This window comes from Pinus tabuliformis, chromosome 8 (genome assembly GCF_031772625.1).
Source record: "Pinus tabuliformis cultivar Carrire ecotype Pingquan chromosome 8, CPIR1, whole genome shotgun sequence".
NCBI lineage: Eukaryota > Viridiplantae > Streptophyta > Pinopsida > Pinales > Pinaceae > Pinus > Pinus tabuliformis.
This window is the reverse complement of record NC_142294.1, coordinates 519,066,807-519,076,174: the sequence shown is the minus strand read 5'-3', so window position 1 is coordinate 519,076,174 and position 9,368 is coordinate 519,066,807. Positions and strand designations below refer to the sequence as shown.

Sequence of the window (9,368 nt, the reverse complement as noted above, 5' to 3'; positions counted from 1 at the left end):
AGAATCTCCTCCTCTTTGAGATCAATCTCAGCTCAATTTTCCTCTTACCATTCACTAATTACATTTCTATACCGTAAAGGAGTGCCAATTCTGTATGTGTTACCTGCTACATTACGAAAAACGATCAATACTACCATGCACCGGGCGTTGGTGGACCTGTTCTAATCGCTTCCTTGACCACGCCCCTGACTTGGGGTTAAGCCATGACTTCGGAGGGATAACAAGTGTACCGTCGTTGCACAAAGGCCCATTATAAAAACCTTCCTAAGTTTCCTTGTAATAAAAGACCCAGAGTCATTGGCCCATGGTCGTTGATCACATAGGTGAGCTCCAATGGAGAGAGAGATATGAGGCTTGGTTTCCCGAGGGTGGAGCTTTCCTGTGAGAACTAATAGACAACAACGAATAGATAACATTTCAACAAATCTGACCCATAATTTCCTCTCGGGATGCTGCACAAGGATGATCTCAACCAAACTAGTCCATCTTCGATGGGGCTTATACCAGGACCACATGTGAGGCTTATCTTGCAGAGTGTGACCCTGGGCCTTGACCTCTTCATTACATCAAGGGCTGAGAGACCCCATTCATAAAGGAAGAGTCAACCACCTTCTTCCCCGACTGTAACCTATCACTCGGTTGGACCAAGTTCCCATTGACCTTAAATTATTTAGACTCGAAGCTATCCTTTACAGAGATATTTGACTATTGTTGGCATCATCCAAACGACTCCACATGCACCAGAAACCCCCCGTGCCCAAGCCTCATGCTACTAACAAAGGAGCATAAACGAAGAAGACCAGAACCTCCCTACTCACGTTTGGGATTTAAATTTAGGAATGAACAGGAGGGATTCCATGAATCAACAGATCTACAGATTGAAGGGTTACAAGAAAACATAATGCCAAACAAATAGCCGCGTAACTGGAATATTTAGATAAAAAGACAAACATAAGAAAGTTATTTTACATTGATACATATCACTAAAGATATAATAGAAAGAGATGGGCTGACTAAAATGTACCCACGAGAGAGAAGGCAATGTGGCAGGGTCACTCGAACACTAGCCTAGTAAACTACCCATGGCACTCCCCATGTAATGCCTGCTGCCCTCAACTTGGCTCCTTCTTACCTGCTAAGAGTTTCTAGCTCTTTCATGCTAAAATTTTGATAAATATTATACCAACTGCGCAACTGACCTCGTTCGTCGTCATATGCCACCACCTATGCTCATTAATATTCCCAAGATTTCCATGCACGAGTTTACATGTGTAGGGTTATCCACACCACCCCCCGTCATTTATTACCATCATTAACATGATTACTGTGGCCTAAATCCCACAATTCTTTCTTACTCAACTCACACCCCGATTAGGGATTCCTCAATTTGAAATAATTTATTTTCTATTGAGTAAAATATTATGTATCTTCATATTTGAAAATGGATTCTAGTACTCGAACGCCTATTAGTATAGAATGAGTGGTTACGTTAATTATATTTATTTTTCCGTGTCCATTACTAATACATCTAATTAGTTTGATATATGTACGTTTCCTACTCCCATATTAAATGTTTTTGTATTCAAAACTAAAAATTGTAGTTATAAATTCCAAATTCAGTGTTAGTTTATATCATATACTAATAGTTTACAATGTTTTTAGATTCTTTTATATTCAAAATTACTACTTGTATACATAATAGTTTGAGCATTAAAATATATCTATATTCATATAGATTTAAAATCAATAATAATAATTTTGAATTAAATGATATATATTATAAATATATATTGTGGAAATTTATTTTGTTATCTTTAATGTTACATAAAAAGTCCTTTTGAAAAATCTTAAATCACAGAAGCGAGAAATAAATGAAAAATCATACAAAAGATAGTTCGAAGTGAAAAGGTTTTGATAATCATATGCCTATTATAATGATAAAAAAATTATGTATATTTAGTAAAATTATTATAGTTATAAAAAGTAATAATTTGATGAGTATAAATATATAACCATAATAATATAATGATTAGAGATCATTTATGTATAATTAGTAAATTATGTCTATAATTTATTTATTATTGTAAGATCTTCCGCAGAATCAACTAGGGCCAGATCTTTAGCAATCGATCCGGGGAGTTCAAATTGCGGTATGCAAGGGATGTGCCTCTCATTGTGACTGAGGCGACCACTTTGCCACTGTAGCTGAAATTTTAACTGCTGAAAATATTGACTATAATCCACGACTGCCAAGACCTACGTGACCAATCCTAAGGGGATATGTTCCAATTCTTTCCTCAAGAGGCTTTTCATCATCCAATACAAGTGTAGTGTCTACCTGTATTGGGAGGTACGACCCAGGGAGTGGCCTGGGTCTAGAAACAAATCTTTCCATTCTTCCAAATTTGGATCGAGAATACCTGCTTTCTCATCAAGCACATCGTCCCATTCAGCTATAAGTTGGCATACCGGGGTCAAGCCTGCATGGTATGCCCTCACTGTGTCCTCAATTATCCTAGAGGTGGGCTTCCGTCCACAGGGTTTACCAGAGGAGGAACCTAAATTAAAAGGTTGTGATTTAACCTATTTCCCACGACCATTGTAGCCACAGGTGGCTCTGCTATTTCGAGTTGTTGCACGAGCCATGTGGTTGACTTCAAAATACCAAACTATCAACCTGCAAACACTTAACTGAAAGACAAATGAGCAACCCCGAGTGGCCAGGGAATGCCCTCTATTGGAGCACCTGTCACGATAAACATTGTTAAGAGGCACATCTTAAACAAAACCTAGAACCGCCATCGGTTACCTGTCAGGGCCCTAGAGATAAGAACTTACCATAGGCATAGGTCATACAATATCCAGAAATGTTGAAGAAAGAGAGAGACCTTAAACCAATCTCACATGCATAGGCCTTAATAGATTTCGGCCAGAACCACAAAATCGCATATGCAACCTAGATTGGATATGCCACTAGAAGAACAGGTGAGCCATGAACATCTCAAGAGCCTAACTATTAAATTTCGAACATATCAAGAGCCTAAATATTAAAACCTGCGTACGAATTATATATATATTTTAAAAAATAATAATTTGATGAATATAAATGTATAATCATTATGATAGGCAACAATTAAAGATAATTTATTATTGAAATTTTGTAAAAAATAAAGTTTCTTATTATATTTAAATAGAATACAATACATTAAAAATATATATATTATACATTTTTATTTTGAGAAATGAAAATCAATTTGTAATAATTAGCATTATAAAATTAATTTAAGAGATTTTTTTTTTGTTCAACAAGGTATAATTACCTTCATAAATAAAAGAAGATTTTCCAAGCCCTAACTTATATGCTAAAAATAAAATTATTGTAAGAGATAATTTAAATATCAATAATAATTCAATAATATTAAATAGAGATATTATATTTTTATAAAATGTACATTTTATTTTTGAAAAATATGATAATAAATACAAAATTTGTTTTATTCTCAAATGTTAGCTTAAGTGATCAATAGTTACATATGGAATTTTTTGATATTGTTTTTAGTTGTTGTTGATCATAGGTTTTATTGTCTTTGATTATCTAGTGTCCACCCATGTAATCACACTTCACAATTTACCTAGATTTATATGGTTTAGTATCCATCAATTGCGGGGAAGTATTCCGAGGTTTCATTGGCTTTTATTGTAAGTAAAACAATATTAATTTTAATGATGTTTAATATTAAATGATAATAAATACAAAATTTGTTTTATTCTCAAATGTTAGCTTAAGTGCTCAATAGTTACATATGGAATTTTTTGATATTGTTTTTAGTTGTTGTTGATCATAGGTTTTATTGTCTTTGATTATCTAGTGTCAACCCCTGTCATCACACTTCACAATTTACCTAGATTTATATGGTTTAGTATCCATCAAATGCGGGGAAGTATTATGAGGTTTCATTGGCTTTTATTGTAAGTAAAACAATATTAATTTTAATGATGTTTAATATTAAATTTATTTAAAATAATGAAAATTCATAAATAACATAGAAAAGCATGCAATAATTCGATATTGAAAATAACTTAATTTTGTTGATATGTTTGTACATAAATGTTGTATGAAAATTCAATGGTGTCCTATGTTTATAGTGGTCTCAGCACTAATCATCAAGGAGCAAGATAGAAGAGAAAATAGTGTTGTGTTGATTATAAAAAATGAATTAACTACATGAATGTTAAAAGGAAGGAATACCTAAGTAAATGATTTGAAACAAGAGTTCAATAAGCGTTTTGAGAGAAGTAAAATATAAACGACTTTGCATGGATTTGCTACCTAACTTACAGAACTAAGGGTTCACTTGTAGGTGCAAGTCTCGAGAGTTCATCTAGTTATTGGAACTTATATTTATTATTGTAAACATCAAGAGAGTGACTTCCTATCAAAATTAATACTTTTTTTTAATCAACCAAATATTTGTTCTATCTCACGCATTTCCTTTAAATCCTCATCCATAATCCTCTCTAATTTATGTCAATATTCATTGAATCACCTAATTTCATTTCTTCACGGCATTCTGTAAGTATGTGGTGACCCATCTGTAGTTTGATTCACATGTAGTTCTTTTCTTCGACTGCCATTTTATTACTGGAATTAAAGAGATCTTCGTATATTTGATAATATATTTGCTTTCGAGGAAGAAACAAATATTTTGACTAAACAATTTTAGGATGTTTAGTTTATTTCGAGGAGACCATGTTGTGAATAAGGACTCTATCTAAGCATAAACTCCATTAAAATATTATAATTATAATAGTGTACACATCAATTAGGGTCAGCATTGATGACTGGGAAATTGGAGTGAGAATATGGAATATAATGGGCTGTCCAATTTGATATTTATTGCCTTTTAAGTTAGAAATTACATTTGGAATGAGATTTTTATTTTTGATGGTTTAAAATATTATTGTTAATGTATAAATAATTCAATGTTATGAAAAAAATCATATATATTCGTTATTCAAATTTGATATTCTAATATTTTAATTTTCGATTATATATATATATATAAAGAGAAACATCTATTACACTTACAAATGGTTGCACCACTAAATACTGTCAGTACGGTCGCACTCCCTATCTTAAAATAATTTGATCTTTGAAATGAAATTTGTTCTTTGACATGCAAATGTTTTTCTATTTATTTTAATGAGTAAATGATTCAGTTTAAAAGAACAATCGGTGTGGCTTTGACGCCTTTTCTCTCCCTTTGGTATTTGGAACAGTTTGGTTCGTTTATAGCCTGGTTGGTTTCAGAATTTGATCTGAGCACAGGTTAGAAATTGCAAAAATGCAATTTGGATATCAAATTATTTACATCACCATTCATTTATAGTTGTGTTGTGTGCAAAAAAAATTAACGAATATGCTTTAAAACTATGGATTGGCCTACATCGCCCTAATCAATAAAATTTAGGGTATTTAATGATCATCCTAGTTGAATGGATCCAAATTCCAAGTATTTCCATGGAGAATCCAATTATGATTTTGTTGGAATTTGACAACTAATTAAGTAAATATGTGCAAATTGTATTAGTTACTGCCAAGTTAGTTTTATACGAAGCAGAAGTTATGTAATGGAGGAGGCTCTTATATAACTGATGAATGCCTGAACTATTGTAATCGTGCAAAATAATTGTTGATTGAATAAAGAGTTCAATCCCTTGCCCCGTGGATGTTTCCTTGACACCCTGTCAAGGTTTTACCATGTAAAATCTTGTGTGTTTTTACTTGTGTCATTGCATTCAGTTTCATTTATACATTTCTTGTTTAATTAACCCCTTGGCCAACAATTAGTATGAGAGATATTGATTTGAGTTGAGAAAACTGGCGAGACCTCGAGGAGAGACGCTACATAAGAAAAGGTGAAAGAGAGACGTTGCGTGAAAATTGGGAGCCCTCGAAGACGCTGCGTGGTATCAGTGTTGCGTGAAAATTGGGAGCCCTCGAAGGCGCTGCATGGTATCAAAGGAAGGTTGTGTCATTTACACCAAAAATTTCCTAAATTTTAGCTTTGAGTACAGCAGCAAAGATTTTATCATATGTGGAAGGCTGAAACAGAATAAGTGTCCAGATGGAGGTTGCTCAGTCTCTGCATTATATCCAGAACACGCCATGTTTGCAAGGGCATTGTATTTCTACGAAGACAACATCATCTTCGATGAATGAAACTGAAACATCCAAATCTGTCACTGTTGCTACCAGTGTGCATGATCCTTTCTTATGGAAGTCAGTGAAGCTTTCGCTTAGATTTCGACCTGGGCAAGGGTCATTGAACTCGGTGAGGAAGCAGAGAAGCTCATCTACAGTCTAAGCCAAGAGAGATTTTGAAGGGAACAGGGTTCATTCCCGTCATTTCTTGTTTAATCCACCAGTCCAACAAGGAGCGGTCGCTGAAGGAAAAGAAATCGTTGTGTTCTTTTGGAAAACCCTATACATTGAAGTCGTGCACGCTGGAGGGAGAGAAGCCATGTTGGAAAGAATCCTGTAGAGGTGAAGTCGTGTTGTTGCTGGAGAGAGATGCCGCCACTTGCAGCTGTCGACCCCCTGTCCCTGCATACAAAACACTAAGAATGCACATAAAGCCCGAATTTGAAGTCAGGAGGAGAAGCTCAGAAGAAAGCCTTCGATCAGAATTCTGGGTATTTATTCAAAAAATAAAATCAGAATATTTTTGAAGATCTGTTTAGTTGTTTGAAGTTTTAAATATAAAAATTTCTGAGTATTTGAGGAAATCTCAGGGTTTGAAGTCTGTGAAGTAAATTAAATAAAAGAAGGGGAATTTGCGAATTTTTTTCAGAAAAGGATTTCATTTATTTCCATAAAGGATTTTATTTCATTGAAGAACTGAGGAAAGGGAATTCTTCCAGAAAAAACTGTTGTAGGTTTTCTAAGTCAATCTGAAGAGAAAAAAAAATGGGAAAGTAAAATTCTGAATTTTGGTTGGGAATTTGTGAAATTTTTTGAAAATTGAAGTAGGAAAAATTAAAAAAAGAAAACTTGGAAAACCCTTGTTGGAAGAAGACAAATCAAATTTTTATTTTGTTGAAATACTGAAACCCTATGAGGAGAGAAATGGCCAAGATGACGAATGCAAAGTTCAAGGTGGAGAAATTCATCGGCAAGAACAACTTTGCTCTATGGAAACTGAAAGTTAGGGATTTGTTGGTGCAACAAGGGTTGCACAAAGCATTAGAAGGGGAAAATAAGAAACTTGCTAGCATGATAGATTCAGACTGGGAGGACTTGGATGCCTGAGCTCTCAGTACCATCAGGTTATGCCTGGCGGATGAAGTTCTCTTCAACATTTTTGAAGAGAGTACAGTTGCAAGTTTATGGGAAAAACTGGAAAAACTATATATCACAAAATCATTAACCAATAGAATTTATTTGAAAAGACAATTGTATAGTCTACAGATGGAGGGTATAAAAGTTGCAAAACATTTAAATATTTTTAATACACTTATATTCCAATTATCAGATATGGAAGTTAAAATTTAGGAACAAGACAAAGATATAACCTTGTTGTGTTCTCTGCACGAGTCGTGGGACCACTTAGTAACTTCAATCAATTTGAGCACTGCAAATTCTTTGAAATTTAAATCAATTGTGGTAGCTCTCTTATTGAAGAAGTATAGAGGAAATCCAGTACTGAAACAACTGCACCAAAAGCCATGATAGCCAGAGGACGGTCAAAGGAGAGAGGAGAAAAAACAAGGGGGTCTTCTAGATCAAAATCAAAGGGAAAAAGTGTAAGGCAAAATGTTGGCACTGCAATAAAATTGGACACCTCAAGAAAGACTTTCGTAAACCAAAGAGTTTGATAACCAAAGAAGGAAGCAAATCAGGTTGATTCAGGTATGATAGACGAAGTTTTATCTGCTGAAGAATTATGTATGGTAGATGAAACTTTACATGTATGTAATGTCTCTCAGGATTTTGAAAGTTGGATGTTAAGCTCTGTGCTTCTCATCACATGTGTCCACATAGAAATTGGTTCACTTCATATAAAGTCGTAAATGGGTAGTTCTGTGTTTATGGGTATTAATGTATCATGTCACACTGTTGGGATGGGAAATATCGGGATTAAAATGTATGATAACACCGTTTGAACATTAACTAGTGTTAACGTTTACAGACTCAACGGAAGTACTCAAGTCAGTGAAGCAGCGATTGTGTCATAGAAAGAAGAAGAAGGTTCTCGCCTATGGCACCAGCAGTGGGACACATGAGCGAGAAAGGTCTTCAGGTACTGATGAACCGTAAATTACTTCTGATTTGAAATCTTGAAGTTGGATTTCTGTAAACTCTGTGTGTATGGAAAACAGTGTAAACAGAGGTTTAAAAATGGAAGTCATAATAGTAAAGAAATTTTGGACTATATTCATTCTGATCTGTGGGGACCATCTCCTGTTATATCATATGGAGGTGCTTTATCATTTTTAACATTTATTGATGATTTCTCCCATAAAGTTTGGTCTTTATGCTGAAAAAGAAGTTGATGTATTCAGTGTCTTTAAATTATTTAAAGCAATGGTTAGAGAAAGGACACGCAAATCAATTAAATTTTAAGAATGAAAATGGTGGTGATTTACTTCTCTAGAATTTGAAAAATATTGTAAGATGAAGGAATTGTTAAACACAAAACTGATGTTTATACTCCTCGGCAAAATGGTATTGTTGAACGTATGAATCAGACTCTTATGGAAAGAGGCAGAAAGAGCATGATCAACAATGCTAACCTGCAAAGGAGTTGTGGATAGAGGCAGTATCCATTGCTTGTTATTTAGTTAACAGATCACCTTCAATAGCAATTAATTGTAAAATTCCTTGAAGAGTTTGGTCAGGTCAGTCTTGTGATTGTTAACATTTAAGGATATTTGGTTGTGATGCTATACTCTTATGCCTAAAAATCAATGTTCAAATTAGACCCAAAATCGAAATTTTATGTTTTGTTGGGTATGACTATGCGGTTGAAAGGATATAGGTTATGGGATCCTACGTCGCGAAAGATAGTCATTAGTAGAGATGTAACATTTGATGAATCTTCTCTTCTAAAATCAAATGTTGAAAGAATTGAACAGGAACAGGTATCGCCAAATAAACAAATTCAGATGGAGGCTAGACCGTTTTTTGAAAGTCGAAAAGGAGGAGAGAATTTTGGAGGAAAATTTGTTGAAGACACAAAGGAAGTTGTTCAAGTTCTAAACAGTTCAGCAACCAGCCACTCTAAGAAGGTCTACAAGGGGAAAGAAAAACTTCCAAAAGGTATGAGATTTTGCTTCATCTTTTGATTTAATTACTGAAGATGGGG

General features: G+C 34.2%; 1 pseudogene; it reads left to right on the top strand.

Annotated features, from left to right (window-relative positions):
- Positions 1-6,128: 6,128 nt before the first annotated feature.
- Positions 6,129-9,368, top strand: part of LOC149236422 (putative polygalacturonase At1g80170) — a 14,657-nt pseudogene continuing 11,417 nt past the window's right edge.